The 20,287-nt window shown below is 44.1% G+C and overlaps 1 pseudogene; it reads left to right on the top strand.

Moving 5' to 3' along the window:
- The window catches only part of LOC135536564 (xylosyl- and glucuronyltransferase LARGE1-like), a 240,568-nt pseudogene that overhangs the window by 85,820 nt on the left and 134,461 nt on the right, over window positions 1-20,287 (top strand).

Genomic DNA, 20,287 nt, shown 5'->3' with positions numbered 1-20,287 from the left:
ACCTCCTCCCACTGTCTCTCTAACCTCCTCCCACTGTCTCTCTAACCTCCTCCCGCTGTCTCTCTCACCTCCTCCCACTGTCTCCAAGCCTGTCTCTCTCACCTCCTCCCGCTGTCTCTCTCACCTCCTCCCACTGTCTCTCTCACCTCCTCCCACTGTCTCTCTCACCTCCTCCCACTGTCTCTCTCACCTCCTCCCGCTGTCTCTCTCACCTCCTCCCACTGTCTCCAAGCCTGTCTCTCTCACCTCCTCCCACTGTCTCTCTAACCTCCTCCCACTGTCTCTCTAACCTCCTCCCACTGTCTCTCTCACCTCCTCCCACTGTCTCTCTCACCTCCTCCCACTGTCTCCAAGCCTGTCTCTCTAACCTCCTCCCGCTGTCTCTCTAACCTCCTCCCACTGTCTCTCTCACCTCCTCCCACTGTCTCTCTCACCTCCTCCCACTGTCTCTCTAACCTCCTCCCACTGTCTCTCTCACCTCCTCCCACTGTCTCCAAGCCTGTCTCTCTCACCTCCTCCCACTGTCTCTCTAACCTCCTCCCACTGTCTCTCTAACCTCCTCCCACTGTCTCTCTCACCTCCTCCCACTGTCTCTCTCACCTCCTCCCGCTGTCTCCAAGCCTGTCTCTCTAACCTCCTCCCACTGTCTCTCTAACCTCCTCCCACTGTCTCTCTCACCTCCTCCCACTGTCTCTCTCACCTCCCACCCACTGTCTCTCTCACCTCCTCCCACTGTCTCTCTAACCTCCTCCCCGCTGTCTCTCTCACCTCCTCCCACTGTCTCTCTCACCTCCTCCCACTGTCTCTCTCACCTCCTCCCACTGTCTCTCTCACCTCCTCCCACTGTCTCTCTCACCTCCTCCCGCTGTCTCCAAGCCTGTCTCTCTAACCTCCTCCCACTGTCTCTCTAACCTCCTCCCACTGTCTCTCTCACCTCCTCCCACTGTCTCTCTCACCTCCTCCCACTGTCTCTCTCACCTCCTCCCACTGTCTCTCTCACCTCCTCCCACTGTCTCTCTAACCTCCTCCCACTGTCTCTCTCACCTCCTCCCGCTGTCTCTCTAACCTCCTCCCACTGTCTCTCTAACCTCCTCCCACTGTCTCTCTCACCTCCTCCCACTGTCTCCAAGCCTGTCTCTCTCACCTCCTCCCACTGTCTCTCTCACCTCCTCCCACTGTCTCTCTCACCTCCTCCCACTGTCTCTCTAACCTCCTCCCACTGTCTCCAAGCCTGTCTCTCTAACCTCCTCCCACTGTCCCGCTGTCTCTCTCACCTCCTCCCGCTGTCTCTCTCACCTCCTCCCGCTGTCTCTCTCACCTCCTCCCGCTGTCTCTCTCACCTCCTCCCGCTGTCTCTCTAACCTCCTCCCGCTGTCTCTCTCACCTCCTCCCGCTGTCTCTCTCACCTCCTCCCGCTGTCTCTCTCACCTCCTCCCACTGTCTCTCTCACCTCCTCCCGCTGTCTCCAAGCCTGTCTCTCTCACCTCCTCCCGCTGTCTCTCTAACCTCCTCCCACTGTCTCTCTCACCTCCTCCCACTGTCTCTCTCACCTCCTCCCACTGTCTCTCTCACCTCCTCCCGCTGTCTCTCTCACCTCCTCCCACTGTCTCCAAGCCTGTCTCTCTCACCTCCTCCCACTGTCTCTCTAACCTCCTCCCACTGTCTCTCTCACCTCCTCCCACTGTCTCTCTCACCTCCTCCCGCTGTCTCTCTCACCTCCTCCCACTGTCTCTCTCACCTCCTCCCACTGTCTCTCTCACCTCCTCCCGCTGTCTCTCTCACCTCCTCCCACTGTCTCCAAGCCTGTCTCTCTCACCTCCTCCCACTGTCTCTCTAACCTCCTCCCACTGTCTCTCTCACCTCCTCCCACTGTCTCTCTCACCTCCTCCCACTGTCTCTCTCACCTCCTCCCGCTGTCTCTCTCAACTCCTCCCACTGTCTCTCTATCCTCTTCCCTTTGTCACTGTGACACCATGGCCTGCCAAATGGGTTGCCAGATCAGCACAAAACACACACTGTCCAATGAGACCAGGCACACCACCAAGGGCCAGGAGACGCCCATCAAGCCCTAGCATGTCTCTCTGCAGCTCCTCCCACTGTCTCTCTCACCTCCTCCCTTTGTCACTGTGACACCATGGCCTGCCAAATGGGTTGCCAGATCAGCACAAAACACACACTGTCCAATGAGACCAGGCACACCACCAAGGGCCAGGAGACGCCCATCAAGCCCTAGCATGTCTCTCTGCAGCTCCTCCCACTGTCTCTCTCACCTCCTCCCTTTGTCACTGTGACACCATGGCCTGCCAAATGGGTTGCCAGATCAGCACAAAACACACACTGTCCAATGAGACCAGGCACACCACCAAGGGTCAGGAGACGCCCATCAAGCCCTAGCATGTCTCTCTGCAGCTCCACATCCCAGCTGTTGGCTGGTTGACATGGGCTGTTGAAAGGTTACGTCAGCCCATTCCCAGGGCATCGATCCTGAGGTGTCAAAGTGTACTGTGTCTAGAGATTGGAAGCACTCTGACGGGGCTGTCCAGCTCAGCACGATTTGGTATTTTGGTATTTTATTGGGATCCACATTAGCTGTTACGAAACTACTCTAAAGAGGAACATTACTCCAGACAGCTAGCTGACAATGTTTATAAACTACAGAGGAACATTACTCCAGACAGCTAGCTGACTATGTTTATAAACTACAGAGGAACATTACTCCAGACAGCTAGCTGACTATGTTTATAAACTACAGAGGAACATTACTCCAGACAGCTAGCTGGCTATGTTTATAAACTACAGAGGAACATTACTCCAGACAGCTAGCTGGCTATGTTTATAAACTACAGAGGAACATTACTCCAGACAGCTAGCGGACTATGTTTATAAACTACAGAGGAACATTACTCCAGACAGCTAGCTGACTATGTTTATAAACTACAGAGGAACATTACTCCAGACAGCTAGCGGACTATGTTTATGAACTACAGAGGAACATTACTCCAGACAGCTAGCTGGCTATGTTTATAAACTACAGAGGAACATTACTCCAGACAGCTAGCTGGCTATGTTTATAAACTACAGAGGAACATTACTCCAGACAGCTAGCTGGCTATGTTTATAAACTACAGAGGAACATTACTCCAGACAGCTAGCTGGCTATGTTTATAAACTACAGAGGAACATTACTCCAGACAGCTAGCTGGCTATGTTTATAAACTACTGTACAGAGGAACATTACTCCAGACAGCTAGCTGACTATGTTTATAAACTACAGAGGAACATTACTCCAGACAGCTAGCTGACTATGTTTATAAACTACAGAGGAACATTTCTCCAGACAGCTAGCTGGCTATGTTTATAAACTACAGAGGAACATTACTCCAGACAGCTAGCTGACTATGTTTATAAACTACAGAGGAACATTACTCCAGACAGCTAGCTGACTATGTTTATAAACTACAGCGGAACATTACTCCAGACAGCTAGCTGACTATGTTTATAAACTACAGAGGAACATTACTCCAGACAGCTAGCTATGTTTATAAACTACTGTACAGAGGAACATTACTCCAGACAGCTAGCTGACTATGTTTATAAACTACAGAGGAACATTACTCCAGACAGCTAGCTGACTATGTTTATAAACTACAGAGGAACACTACTCCAGACAGCTAACTGACTATGTTTATAAACTGCAGAGGAACATTACTCCAGACAGCTAGCTGACTATGTTTATAAACTACAGAGGAACATTACAGCTAGCTGACTATGTTTATAAACTACAGGGGAACATTACTCCAGACAGCTAGCTGGCGATGTTTATAAACTACAGAGGAACATTACTCCAGACAGCTAGCTGACTATGTTTATAAACTACAGAGGAACATTACTCCAGACAGCTAGCGGACTATGTTTATGAACTACAGAGGAACATTACTCCAGACAGCTAGCTGGCTATGTTTATAAACTACAGAGGAACATTACTCCAGACAGCTAGCTGGCTATGTTTATAAACTACAGAGGAACATTACTCCAGACAGCTAGCTGGCTATGTTTATAAACTACAGAGGAACATTACTCCAGACAGCTAGCTGGCTATGTTTATAAACTACAGAGGAACATTACTCCAGACAGCTAGCTGGCTATGTTTATAAACTACTGTACAGAGGAACATTACTCCAGACAGCTAGCTGACTATGTTTATAAACTACAGAGGAACATTACTCCAGACAGCTAGCTGACTATGTTTATAAACTACAGAGGAACATTTCTCCAGACAGCTAGCTGGCTATGTTTATAAACTACAGAGGAACATTACTCCAGACAGCTAGCTGACTATGTTTATAAACTACAGAGGAACATTACTCCAGACAGCTAGCTGACTATGTTTATAAACTACAGCGGAACATTACTCCAGACAGCTAGCTGACTATGTTTATAAACTACAGAGGAACATTACTCCAGACAGCTAGCTATGTTTATAAACTACTGTACAGAGGAACATTACTCCAGACAGCTAGCTGACTATGTTTATAAACTACAGAGGAACATTACTCCAGACAGCTAGCTGACTATGTTTATAAACTACAGAGGAACACTACTCCAGACAGCTAACTGACTATGTTTATAAACTGCAGAGGAACATTACTCCAGACAGCTAGCTGACTATGTTTATAAACTACAGAGGAACATTACAGCTAGCTGACTATGTTTATAAACTACAGGGGAACATTACTCCAGACAGCTAGCTGGCGATGTTTATAAACTACAGAGGAACATTACTCCAGACAGCTAGCTGACTATGTTTATAAACTACAGAGGAACATTACTCCAGACAGCGAGCTGACTATGTTTATAAACTACAGAGGAACACTACTCCAGACAGCTAGCTGGCTATGTTTATAAACTGCAGAGGAACATTACTCCAGACAGCTAGCTGACTATGTTTATAAACTACAGAGGAACATTACAGCTAGCTGACTATGTTTATAAACTACTGTACAGAGGAACATTACCCCAGACAGCTAGCTGACTATGTTTATAAACTACAGGGGAACATTACTCCAGACAGCTAGCTGGCTATGTTTATAAACTACAGAGGAACATTACAGCTAGCTCACTATGTTTATAAACTACAGGGGAACATTACTCCAGACAGCTAGCTGGCGATGTTTATAAACTACAGAGGAACATTACTCCAGACAGCTAGCTGACTATGTTTATAAACTACAGAGGAACATTACTCCAGACAGCGAGCTGACTATGTTTATAAACTACAGAGGAACACTACTCCAGACAGCTAGCTGGCTATGTTTATAAACTGCAGAGGAACATTACTCCAGACAGCTAGCTGACTATGTTTATAAACTACAGAGGAACATTACAGCTAGCTGACTATGTTTATAAACTACTGTACAGAGGAACATTACCCCAGACAGCTAGCTGACTATGTTTATAAACTACAGGGGAACATTACTCCAGACAGCTAGCTGGCTATGTTTATAAACTACAGAGGAACATTACTCCACACAGCTAGCTGACTATGTTTATAAACTACAGAGGAACATTACTCCAGACAGCTAGCTGGCTATGTTTATAAACTACAGAGGAACATTACTCCAGACAGCTAGCTGACTATGTTTATAAACTACAGAGGAACATTACTCCAGACAGCTAGCTGACTATGTTTATAAACTACAGAGGAACATTACTCCAGACAGCGAGCTGACTATGTTTATAAACTACAGAGGAACATTACTCCAGACAGCTAGCTGACTATGTTTGTAAACTACTGTACAGAGGAACATTACTCCAGACAGCTAGCTGGCTATGTTTATAAACTACTGTACAGAGAAACATTACTCCAGACAGCTAGCTGGCTATGTTTATAAACTACAGAGAAACATTACTCCAGACAGCTAGCTGACTATGTTTATAAACTACAGAGGAACATTACTCCAGACAGCTAGCTGGCTATGTTTATAAACTACAGAGGAACATTACTCCAGACAGCTAGCTGACTATGTTTATAAACTACTGAGAAACATTACTCCAGACAGCTAGCTGGCTATGTTTATAAACTACAGAGGAACATTACTCCAGACAGCTAGCGGACTATGTTTATAAACTACAGAGGAACATTACTCCAGACAGCTAGCTGGCTATGTTTATAAACTACAGAGGAACATTACTCCAGACATCGAGCTGACTATGTTTATAAACAGTATAAATAACACTATTATATTTCTAGACAGTACTATACAGTATAAATCCTACTATATTATATTTCTAGACAGTACAGTATAAATCCTACTATATTATATTTCTAGACAGTACAGTATAAATCACAGTATATTATATATATAGACAGTACTATACAGTATAAATAACAGTATTATATGTATAGACAGTACAGTATAAATCCTACTATATTAGATTTCTGGACAGTACTATACAGTATAAATCATACTATATTATATTTCTAGACAGTACAGTATAAATAACAGTATATTATATGTATAGACAGTACTGGACAGTTGAACTCAGTTCTGTGGACCTATAAGAGTGCATTAGTCCTGCTGACACCAATTAGCATTGGAGAGGTGGCGAGGACTCGGACGCTTGCTGTGTCTTTCACAGGAAGTGAACTGTGGAACTAAAGGCTCTATATTTAATCCGGCAGTATTGGGAGTTTTTTTGCTCTGAGACCTCTCTCTGTCCTCTCTCTCTCTCTGTCCTCTCTCTCTGCTCCCTTCATCACTCCAGGGTCACAGAGAGAGCAGAGAGAGTGAGGGGGAGTACAGAGAGATCTTCACAGCTCTGAACGGACCACGACCGACCTCTGGAGACGCACTGTTTTTCTTTCTATCCACAAACATCCTTGGCTGTTCCCTCGTGGAGCTACTTTAGTGCCATTTAATATCAAGCAACACTTCTGAAGTCCAAAAGTCCAGTCATCCACTACCAATCTGTGTTGCCCACCTGGGTGATACACAGCCACCATTTTGGTGCCAGAACGCTCACCACACATCAGCTATCAATGGTGTTGAGGAGCGATCTGTCAGATGCAAAGCCACCATTTTGGTGCCAGAACGCTCACCACACATCAGCTATCATGGTGTTGAGGTGAGGAGTGAGGGGGATGACTACGTGGTCATACTTACATTTGTCCACGACACTGAGGTTAACACCCTTAGTATTACATTAAATGTCAACAAATCAGGACATCCATTTAACATCCCATCCCAAAGATGGCACTCCCTAACCAGGGCAATGTCACCATCACTGGTGGGGTGGCAGGTAGCCTTGTGGTTGGAGCGTTGGACTAGTAACTGAAAGGTTACATGATCGAATCCCTGAGTTGACAAGGTACAAATCTGTCGCCCCTGAACAAGGCAGTTAACCCACTGTTCCCCTGAACAAGGCAGTTAACCCACTGTTCCCCAGTAGCCCATCATTGAAAATAACTGACTTGCCGAGTTAAATAAAGGTAAAATATATATATATATTTTTAAACTGCCCTAGAGCATTTGATTAGAAAGCCAGACAGAAGGGTGCCTCCTACTGGCCCTCCAACACCACTTCCAGCAGCATCTGGTCTCCCGTCCAGGGACCGACCAGGACCAACCCTGCTTAGCTTTAGAAGCAAGCCAGCAGTGGGATGCAGGGTGGTGGTGCTTCTGGAATTAAAAACACAAAACTTGCAATTGCAATTGCAAAAAAAAATCAAATTGTATTGGTCACATGTTTAGCAGATGTTATTGCGAGTGAAATGCTGGTGTTCCTAGCTCCAGAAGTGTCAGGGTAACAAGCAAAGATGGGGACAATAGCAGGCAAAGATGGAGACAATAGCAGGCAAAGATGGGGACAATAGCAGGCAAAGATGGGGACAATAGCAGACAAAGATGGGGACAATAGCAGGCAAAGATGGGGACAATAGCAGGCAAAGATGGGGACAATAGCAGACAACGATGGGGACAATAGCAGGCAAAGATGGGGACAATAGATAGGGACAATAGCAGGCAAAGATCAGGACAATAGCAGGCAAAGATAGGGACAATAGATAGGGAAAATAGCAGGCAAAGATCAGGACAATAGCAGGCAAAGATGGGGACAATAGATAGGGACAATAGCAGGCAAAGATGGGGACAATAGCAGGCAAAGATGGGGACAATAGATAGGGACAATAGCAGGCAAAGATCAGGACAATAGCAGGCAAAGATAGGGACAATAGCAGGCAAAGATGGGGACAATAGCAGGCAAAGATAGGGACAATAGCAGGCAAAGATTGGGACAATAGCAGGCAAAGATAGGGACAATAGATAGGGACAATAGCAGGCAAAGATGGGGACAATAGCAGGCAAAGATGGGGACAATAGCAGGCAAAGATGGGGACAATAGATAGGGACAATAGCAGGCAAAGATCAGGACAATAGCAGGCAAAGATAGGGACAATAGCAGGCAAAGATGGGGACAATAGCAGGCAAAGATTGGGACAATAGCAGGCAAAGATGGGGACAATAGCAGGCAAAGATAGGGACAATAGATAGGGACAATAGCAGGCAAAGATGGGGACAATAGCAGGCAAAGATCAGGACAATAGCAGGCAAAGATAGGGACAATAGCAGGCAAAGATAGGGACAATAGCAGGCAAAGATGGGGACAATAGCAGGCAAAGATCAGGACAATAGCAGGCAAAGATGGGGACAATAGCAGGCAAAGATGGGGACAATAGCAGGCAAAGATAGGGACAATAGATAGGGACAATAGCAGGCAAAGATGGGGACAATAGCACGCAAAGATGGGGACAATAGCAGGCAAAGATAGGGACAATAGATAGGGACAATAGCAGGCAAAGATGGGGACAATAGCAGGCAAAGATCAGGACAATAGCAGGCAAAGATAGGGACAATAGCAGGCAAAGATAGGGACAATAGATAGGGACAATAGCAGGCAAAGATGGGGACAATAGCACGCAAAGATGGGGACAATAGCAGGCAAAGATTGGTGACAATAGCAGGCAAAGATGGGGACAATAGCAGACAAAGATGGGGACAATAGCAGACAAAGATGGGGACAATAGCAGGCAAAGATGGGGACAATAGCAGGCAAAGATGGGGACAATAGCAGGCAAAGATGGGGACAATAGCAGGCAAAGATAGGGACAATGGCAGGCAACGATCGGGACAATGGCAGGCAATGATTGGGACAATAGCAGGCAAAGATGGGGACAATAGATAGGGACAATAGCAGGCAAAGATAGGGACAATAGATAGGGACAATATGAGGCAAAGATAGAGAGATTGTGTTTGATCGCCACGGTGTTTGATCGCCACGGTGTTTGATGTTGATCGCCACGGTGTTTGATGTTGATGGCCACGGTGTTTGATGTTGATCGCCACGGTGTTTGATGTTGAAGGCCACGGTGTTTGGTCGCCATGGTGATTTCCTTAATCCTCTGGATAAGAGCATCTGCTAAATAACTCAAAGGTTCAATGTTTCAAGAAGAAGAAGAAGAAGAAGACAAAATGTCCCATTCATTTACTAAACATTTGTTCTCGCATTTCATTTCCTTACAATGAATTTTCTCGTTTTTTTTTCTCTCTGTTTTGCAACACTACAAATGTTGTTCTGGACTTCAGAAGTTTTTTTTAGCTTGATATTAAATGACACGAAAGTAACTCCATATTCTCTCATGTCTGAGGATATATCGGGGGGGGGGAAAGAGGAGAGGAGAAATTGATACTGGCTGAAATTAGAGCCTGGTGCGTAGCTATAGCCCCCCGGCTCTCCTCTCAGTATCCAGGATATTGATTGAACGGTATCTGTGTGCTCCAAGGCTAGAGATGCACCACTTGGACCTGACTGCTAATTTGAAACCTCAGCCTCCATTAGGTCTTTTGACATTCAGCCCGATGCTGCTGATGCTGTGAACACTTTAACATCTCCTCTTAGTACAGTGATATAAAACATCACTGTTGCTGTGAACACTTGAACATCTCCTCTTAGTACAGTGATATAAAACATCACTGATGCTGTGAACACTTTAACACCTTCTCTTAGTGCAGTGATATAAAACATCACTGATGCTGTGAACACTTTAACATCTCCTCTTAGTACAGTGATATAAAACATCACTGATGCTGTGAACACTTTAACATCTCTTCTTAGTACGGTGATATAAAACATCACTGATGCTGTGAACACTTTAACATCTCCTCTTAGTACAGTGATATAAAACATCACTGATGCTGTGAACACTAACATCTCCTCTTAGTACGGTGATATAAAACATCACTGATGCTGTGAACACTGTAACATCTCCTCTTAGTACGGTGATATAAAACATCACTGATGCTGTGAACACTTTAACATCTCCTCTTAGTACGGTGATATAAAACATCACTGATGCTGTGAACACTGTAACATCTCCTCTTAGTACAGTGATATAAAACATCACTGATGCTGTGAACACTTTAACATCTCCTCTTAGTACAGTGATATAAAACATCACTGATGCTGTGAACACTTTAACATCTCCTCTTAGTACGGTGATATAAAACATCACTGATGCTGTGAACACTGTAACATCTCCTCTTAGTACGGTGATATAAAACATCACTGATGCTGTGAACACTGTAACATCTCCTCTTAGTACGGTGATATAAAACATCACTGCTGCTGTGAACACTTTAACATCTCCTCTTAGTACAGTGATATAAAACATCACTGATGCTGTGAACACTTTAACATCTCCTCTTAGTACAGTGATATAAAACATCACTGATGCTGTGAACACTTGAACATCTCCTCTTAGTACGGTGATATAAAACATCACTGGTGCTGTGAACACTTTAACATCTCCTCCTCAGCTCGGCTGATATATGTACTAATCAGTGATGCTAGGCTGATAGATATACTAAACACTGGTCATTGATGCTAGGCTGATAGATATACTAAACACTGATCATTGATGCTAGGCTGATAGATATACTAAACACTGATCACTGATGCTCAGCTGATAGATATACTAATCACTGATCACTGATGCTCAGCTGATAGATATACTAAACACTGTTCACTGATGCTCAGCTGATAGATATACTAAACACTAGTCACTGATGCTCGGCTGATAGATATACTAAACACTAGTCATTGATGCTAGGCTGATAGATATACTAATCACTGATCACTGATGCTGGGTTGATAGATATACTAAACACTGGTCATTGATGCTCAGCTGATAGATATACTAATCACTGGTCACTGATGCTAGGCTGATAGATATACTAAACACTAGTCACTGATGCTAGGCTGATAGATATACTAAACACTGGTCACTGATGCTAGGCTGATATATATACTAATCAGTGATGCTAGGCTGATAGATATACTAAACACTGGTCAATGATGCTCAGCTGATAGATATACTAAACACTGGTCACTGATGCTAGGCTGATAGATATACTAAACACTGGTCACTGATGCTAGGCTGATAGATATACTAAACACTGGTCAATGATGCTCAGCTGATAGATATACTAAACACTGGTCACTGATGCTAGGCTGATAGATATACTAAACACTGGTCACTGATGCTCAGCTGATAGATATACTAAACACTGGTCACTGATGCTAGGCTGATAGATATACTAAACACTGGTCACTGATGCTAGGCTGATAGATATACTAAACACTGGTCACTGATGCTCAGCTGATAGATATACTAAACACTGGTCACTGATGCTAGGCTGATAGATATACTAAACACTGATCATTGATGCTAGGCTGATAGATATACTAAACACTGATCATTGATGCTAGGCTGATAGATATACTAAACACTGGTCACTGATGCTAGGCTGATAGATATACTAAACACTAGTCACTGATGCTAGGCTGATAGATATACTAAACACTGGTCACTGATGCTAGGCTGATAGATATACTAATCAGTGATGCTAGGCTGATAGATATACTAAACACTGGTCAATGATGCTCAGCTGATAGATATACTAAACACTGGTCACTGATGCTAGGCTGATAGATATACTAAACACTGATCATTGATGCTAGGCTGATAGATATACTAAACACTGATCATTGATGCTAGGCTGATAGATATACTAAACACTGGTCACTGATGCTAGGCTGATAGATATACTAAACACTGGTCACTGATGCTAGGCTGATAGATATACTAAACACTGGTCACTGATGCTAGGCTGATAGATATACTAATCAGTGATGCTAGGCTGATAGATATACTAAACACTGGTCACTGATGCTAGGCTGATAGATATACTAAACACTGGTCACTGATGCTAGGCTGATAGATATACTAAACACTGGTCACTGATGCTAGGCTGATAGATATACTAAACACTGGTCACTGATGCTAGGCTGATAGATATACTAAACACTGATCATTGATGCTAGGCTGATAGATATACTAAACACTGATCATTGATGCTCAGCTGATAGATATACTAAACACTGATCATTGATGCTAGGCTGATAGATATACTAAACACTGTTCATTGATGCTCAGCTGATAGATATACTAAACACTAGTCACTGATGCTCGGCTGATAGATATACTAAACACTAGTCACTGATGCTCAGCTGATAGATATACTAAACACTAGTCACTGATGCTCGGCTGATAGATATACTAAACACTAGTCATTGATGCTAGGCTGATAGATATACTAAACACTAGTCACTGATGCTCGGCTGATAGATATACTAAACACTAGTCACTGATGCTCGGCTGATAGATATACTAAACACTAGTCACTGATGCTCAGCTGATAGATATACTAATCACTGGTCATTGATGCTAAGCTGATAGATATACTAAACACTAGTCACTGATGCTAGGCTGATAGATATACTAAACACTGATCATTGATGCTAGGCTGATAGATATACTAAACACTGGTCACTGATGCTAGGCTGATAGATATACTAAACACTGGTCACTGATGCTAGGCTGATAGATATACTAATCACTGGTCACTGATGCTAGGCTGATAGATATACTAAACACTGATCATTGATGCTAGGCTGATAGATATACTAAACACTAGTCACTGATGCTAGGCTGATAGATATACTAAACACTGATCACTGATGCTCAGCTGATAGATATACTAAACACTAGTCACTGATGCTAGGCTGATAGATATACTAAACACTGATCATTGATGCTAGGCTGATAGATATACTAAACACTGGTCACTGATGCTAGGCTGATAGATATACTAAACACTAGTCACTGATGCTAGGCTGATATATATACTAAACACTAGTCACTGATGCTAGGCTGATAGATATACTAAACACTGATCACTGATGCTAGGCTGATATATATACTAAACACTGATCACTGATGCTAGGCTGATATCTATACTAAACACTGGTCATTGATGCTAGGCTGATAGATATACTAAACACTGATCACTGATGCTAGGCTGATATCTATACTAAACACTGGTCATTGATGCTAGGCTGATAGATATACTAAACACTGGTCATTGATGCTAGGCTGATAGATATACTAAACACTGGTCACTGATGCTAGGCTGATAGATATACTAAACACTGGTCACTGATGCTAGGCTAATATACAGTGCCTTGCGAAAGTATTCGGCCCCCTTGAACTTTGCGACCTTTTGCCACATTTCAGGCTTCAAACATAAAGATATAAAACTGTATTTTTTTGTGACGAATCAACAACAATTGGGACACAATCATGAATTGGAACGACATTTATTGGATATTTTCAAACTTTTTTAACAAATCAAAAACTGAAAAATTGGGCGTGCAAAATTATTCAGCCCCCTTAAGTTAATACTTTGTAGCGCCACCTTTTGCTGCGATTATAGCTGTAAGTCGCTTGGGGTATGTCTCTATCAGTTTTGCACATCGAGAGACTGAATTTTTTTCCCATTCCTCCTTGCAAAACAGCTCGAGCTCAGTGAGGTTGGATGGAGAGCATTTGTGAACAGCAGTTTTCAGTTCTTTCCACAGATTCTCGATTGGATTCAGGTCTGGACTTTGACTTGGCCATTCTAACACCTGGATATGTTTATTTTTGAACCATTCCACTGTAGATTTTGCTTTATGTTTTGGATCATTGTCTTGTTGGAAGACAAATCACCGTCCCAATCTCGGGTCTTTTGCAGGTTTTCTTCCAGAATGGTCCTGTATTTGGCTCCATCCATCTTCCCATCAATTTTAACCATCTTCCCTGTCCCTGCTGAAGAAAAGCAGGCCCAAACCATGATGCTGCCACCACCATGTTTGACAGTGGGGATGGTGTGTTCAGGGTGATGAGCTGTGTTGCTTTTACGCCAAACATAACGTTTTGCATTGTTGCCAAAAAAGTTCAATTTTGGTTTCATCTGACCAGAGCACCTTCTTCCACATGTTTGGTGTGTCTCCCAGGTGGCTTGTGGCAAACTTTAAACGACACTTTTTATGGATATCTTTAAGAAATGGCTTTCTTCTTGCCACTCTTCCATAAAGGCCAGATTTGTGCAATATACGACTGATTGTTGTCCTATGGACAGAGTCTCCCACCTCAGCTGTAGATCTCTGCAGTTCATCCAGAGTGATCATGGGCCTCTTGGCTGCATCTCTGATCAGTCTTCTCCTTGTATGAGTTGAAAGTTTAGAGGGACGGCCAGGTCTTGGTAGATTTGCAGTGGTCTGATACTCCTTCCATTTCAATATTATCGCTTGCACAGTGCTCCTTGGGATGTTTAAAGCTTGGGAAATCTTTTTGTATCCAAATCCGGCTTTAAACTTCTTCACAACAGTATCTCGGACCTGCCTGGTGTGTTCCTTGTTCTTCATGATGCTCTCTGCGCTTTTAACGGACCTCTGAGACTATCACAGTGCAGGTGCATTTATACGGAGACTTGATTACACACAGGTGGATTGTATTTATCATCATTAGTCATTTAGGTCAACATTGGATCATTCAGAGATCCTCACTGAACTTCTGGAGAGAGTTTGCTGCACTGAAAGTAAAGGGGCTGAATCATTTTGCACGCCCAATTTTTCAGTTTTTGATTTGTTAAAAAAGTTTGAAGTATCCAATAAATGTCGTTCCACTTCATGATTGTGTCCCACTTGTTGTTGATTCTTCACAAAAAAATACAGTTTTATATCTTTATGTTTGAAGCCTGAAATGTGGCAAAAGGTCACAAAGTTCAAGGGGGCCGAATACTTTCGCAAGGCACTGTGTATATATATATATATATATATATATATACTAATCACTGGTTCTAGGCTGATAGATATATATATATATATATATATACTAATCACTGATCATTGACTCCTTGTCTCCGGTGCTTCTTCTGCAGTCGTAGTGCTCTGGTTTCATCTTTCCTCACATCACGTCCAGCAATGTCAGTGATTCATATTGATTCACGGAGAGAAGTTGAGGCAAGCCGAGTTAAGAGTTGAGTTAAAGTTGAAATTGAGAACCCTGCTGAGTCTATACCCTGAAGTGATGATATCCTGCTGTGAGGCTTGTACCATTTCTGCCTGAGCTTTAGCCAGCTGGAGATCAGTTGGCTTGAACACATACTTATCTGGGACCAGGCGAATGGCTTATTGCAGTGGTCTTAAACTCGTGGTTTACGATCCGCAACTGGCCAGTGAGCTGATTTAACGTGGCCCTCAGTTGACTTAATGAATGTGGCACTATTGCTTCTGATCAACTTCCTGTTTCTCTGTCTCCTCCCCCTCTACAGTGAGGCCCCTCCCCCTGTCGCCCCTGTTGCCTCAGTTGTCCACGTTGACGGCCAGGGGCGGGGTCTTGGGAGGGGGTGTGTCTAGGGAGGCGTTGGAGCTGAGGGTCCGTGAGGTGGAAGAGGAGAACCAACTTCTCCGCCGTGAACTCAGCCGACCACACCGGAGCCCTGCTGGCCCTGCTCCACATCACACCAATCACCGCGGCAACCAGAGCAAGACTCACTCGGAGGAGGGAACAGGGGACAACGAGGCGGGGCTTAAAGCTGGCTCCCCGGGCAACAGGTCAGACTGTGTGCAGCAGCCAGCGGTAGACAAGTGTGAGGTGAGTTACACTAGGAGGAGATAAGACTGGTAGACTAGTGTGAGGTGAGTTACACTAGGAAGAGATAAGATAAGACTGGTAGACTAGTGTCAGGTGAGTTACACTAGGAGGAGATAAGATAAGACTGGTAGACTAGTGTCAGGTGAGTTACACTAGGAGGAGATAAGACTGGTAGACTAGTGTGAGGTGAGTTACACTAGGAGGAGATAAGACTGGTAGACTAGTGTGAGGTGAGTTACACTAGGAAGAGATAAGATAAGACTGGTAGACTAGTGTCAGGTGAGTTACACTAGGAGGAGATAAGACTGGTAGACTAGTGTCAGGTGAGTTACACTAGGAGGAGATAAGACTGGTAGACTAGTGTCAGGTGAGTTACACTAGGAGGAGATAAGACTGGTAGACTAGTGTCAGGTGTGTTACACTAGGAGGAGACAAGATAAGACTGGTAGACTAGTGTCAGGTGAGTTACACTAGGAGGAGACAAGATAAGACTGGTAGACTAGTGTCAGGTGAGTTACACTAGGAGGAGACAAGATAAGACTGGTAGACTAGTGTCAGGTGTGTTACACTAGGAGGAGACAAGATAAGACTGGTAGACTAGTGTCAGGTGAGTTACACTAGGAGGAGATAAGATAAGACTGGTAGACTAGTGTCAGGTGAGTTACACTAGGAGGAGATAAGATAAGACTGGTAGACTAGTGTCAGGTGAGTTACACTAGGAGGAGATAAGACTGGTAGACTAGTGTCAGGTGAGTTACACTAGGAGGAGACAAGATAAGACTGGTAGACTAGTGTCAGGTGAGTTACACTAGGAGGAGCCAAGATAAGACTGGTAGACTAGTGTCAGGTGAGTTACACTAGGAGGAGATAAGACTGGTAGACTAGTGTCAGGTGAGTTACACTAGGAGGAGATAAGACTGGTAGACTAGTGTCAGGTGAGTTACACTAGGAGGAGATAAGACTGGTAGACTAGTGTCAGGTGAGTTACACTAGGAGGAGATAAGACTGGTAGACTAGTGTCAGGTGAGTTACACTAGGAGGAGATAAGACTGGTAGACTAGTGTCAGGTGAGTTACACTAGGAGGAGACAAGATAAGACTGGTAGACTAGTGTCAGGTGAGTTACACTAGGAGGAGACAAGATAAGACTGGTAGACTAGTGTCAGGTGAGTTACACTAGGAGGAGATAAGACTGGTAGACTAGTGTCAGGTGAGTTACACTAGGAGGAGATAAGACTGGTAGACTAGTGTCAGGTGAGTTACACTAGGAGGAGATAAGACTGGTAGACTAGTGTCAGGTGAGTTACACTAGGAGGAGATAAGACTGGTAGACTAGTGTCAGGTGTGTTACACTAGGAGGAGACAAGATAAGACTGGTAGACTAGTGTCAGGTGAGTTACACTAGGAGGAGACAAGATAAGACTGGTAGATTAGTGTCAGGTGAGTTACACTAGGAGGAGATAAGACTGGTAGACTAGTGTCAGGTGTGTTACACGAGGAGGAGATAAGATAAGACTGGTAGACTAGTGTCAGGTGAGTTGCACTAGGAGGAGATAAGACTGGTAGACTAGTGTCAGGTGAGTTACACTAGGAGGAGATAAGACTGGTAGACTAGTGTCAGGTGAGTTACATTAGGAGGAGATAAGATAAGACTGGTAGTCTAGTGTCAGGTGAGTTACACTAGGAGGAGATTAGATAAGACTGGTAGACTAGTGTCAGGTGAGTTACACTAGGAGGAGATTAGATAAGACTGGTAGACTAGTGTCAGGTGAGTTACACTAGGAGGAGATAAGACTGGTAGACTAGTGTCAGGTGAGTTACACTAGGAGGAGATAAGACTGGTAGATTAGTGTCAGGTGAGTTACACTAGGAGGAGATAAGATAAGACAGGTAGACTAGTGTCAGGTGAGTTGCACTAGGAGGAGATAAGATAAGACTGGTAGATTAGTGTCAGGTGAGTTACACTAGGAGGAGATAAGACTGGTAGACTAGTGTCAGGTGAGTTGCACTAGGAGGAGATAAGACTGGTAGACTAGTGTCAGGTGAGTTACACTAGGAGGAGATAAGACTGGTAGACTAGTGTCAGGTGAGTTACACTAGGAGGAGATAAGACTGGTAGACTAGTGTCAGGTGAGTTACACTAGGAGGAGATAAGATAAGACTGGTAGACTAGTGTCAGGTGAGTTACACTAGGAGGAGACAAGATAAGACTGGTAGACTAGTGTCAGGTGAGTTACACTAGGAGGAGATAAGACTGGTAGACTAGTGTCAGGTGAGTTACACTAGGAGGAGATAAGATAAGACTGGTTGACTAGTGTCAGGTGAGTTACACTAGGAGGAGATAAGATAAGACTGGTAGACTAGTGTCAGGTGAGTTACACTAGGAGGAGATAAGAGTGGTAGACTAGTGTCAGGTGAGTTACACTCGGAGGAGATAAGACTGGTAGACTAGTGTCAGGTGAGTTACACTAGGAGGAGATAAGACTGGTAGACTAGTGTCAGGTGAGTTACACTAGGAGGAGATAAGATAAGACTGGTTGACTAGTGTTAGGTGAGTTACACTAGGAGGAGATAAGATAAGACTGGTAGACTAGTGTCAGGTGAGTTACACTAGGAGGAGATAAGACTGGTAGACTAGTGTCAGGTGAGTTACACTAGGAGGAGATAAGACTGGTAGACTAGTGTCAGGTGAGTTACACTAGGAAGAGATAAGATAAGACTGGTAGACTAGTGTCAGGTGAGTTACACTAGGAGGAGATAAGACTGGTAGACTAGTGTCAGGTGAGTTACACTAGGAGGAGATAAGACTGGTAGACTAGTGTCAGGTGAGTTACACTAGGAGGAGATAAGACTGGTAGACTAGTGTCAGGTGAGTTACACTAGGAGGAGATAAGACTGGTAGACTAGTGTCAGGTGAGTTACACTAGGAGGAGATAAGACTGGTTGACTAGTGTCAGGTGAGTTACACTAGGAAGAGATAAGATAAGACTGGTAGACTAGTGTCAGGTGAGTTACACTAGGAGGAGATAAGACTGGTAGACTAGTGTCAGGTGAGTTACACTAGGAGGAGATAAGACTGGTAGACTAGTGTCAGGTGAGTTACACTAGGAGGAGACAAGATAAGACTGGTAGACTAGTGTCAGGTGAGTTACACTAGGAGGAGATAAGACTGGTAGACTAGTGTCAGGTGAGTTACACTAGGAGGAGATAAGACTGGTTGACTAGTGTCAGGTGAGTTACACTAGGAGGAGATAAGACTGGTAGACTAGTGTCAGGTGAGTTACACTAGGAGGAGATAAGACTGGTAGATTAGTGTCAGGTGAGTTACACTAGGAGGAGATAAGACTGGTAGACTAGTGTCAGGTGAGTTACACTAGGAGGAGACAAGATAAGACTGGTAGACTAGTGTCAGGTGAGTTACACTAGGAGGAGATAAGACTGGTAGACTAGTGTCAGGTGAGTTACACTAGGAGGAGATAAGACTGGTTGACTAGTGTCAGGTGAGTTACACTAGGAGGAGATAAGACTGGTAGACTAGTGTCAGGTGAGTTACACTAGGAGGAGATAAGACTGGTAGATTAGTGTCAGGTGAGTTACACTAGGAGGAGATAAGACTGGTAGACTAGTGTCAGGTGAGTTACACTCGGAGGAGATCAGATAAGATCAGCCTGTCTGTTTAGTGTGTTTGCCCCTCCTACAGTTGATCCTGACAGTACTGTGTACGTGGGTATTGATTCTCTACCAGAGAAATGCACCAGTGGTGTGACCTTCAGCACTGCATGTAGTCCATTCGTGTTATACCTCCACCTCAGGTCATCCAAACATCTAACACACCTTTCTATTTCATATATACACTAATCTACTTTTTTTTTAATTTTATTTTGTCAATTACCAGAGTGCATACATTTTCTTACTGGTCGGTCTTGGATAAATTGTCAAAGACTTCAGTCACCCCAAGTTATAGACTGGTTTCTCTGCTACCTCACGGCAAGCGGTACCGGAGCACCAAGTCTAGGACCAAGAGGCTCCTTAAACAGCCTCTACCCCCCCAAGCCGTAAGACTGCTGAACAATGAATCAGATGGCCACCCGGACTATTTATTAAAGCCTGGCCATATTAAATATTGTGATATTATGGCTACTCATTGAGTGTCTGTCTGTCAGGTTTAGCAGGTTTGTTGGAGGGTCTTTGGTAC

The sequence above is a fragment of the Oncorhynchus masou genome, unplaced genomic scaffold (assembly GCF_036934945.1).
Source record: "Oncorhynchus masou masou isolate Uvic2021 unplaced genomic scaffold, UVic_Omas_1.1 unplaced_scaffold_634, whole genome shotgun sequence".
NCBI classification, from domain to species: Eukaryota; Metazoa; Chordata; class Actinopteri; order Salmoniformes; family Salmonidae; genus Oncorhynchus; species Oncorhynchus masou.
Note: the sequence above shows the minus strand (reverse complement) of the source record. Positions and strands in the feature narration are given on the sequence as shown.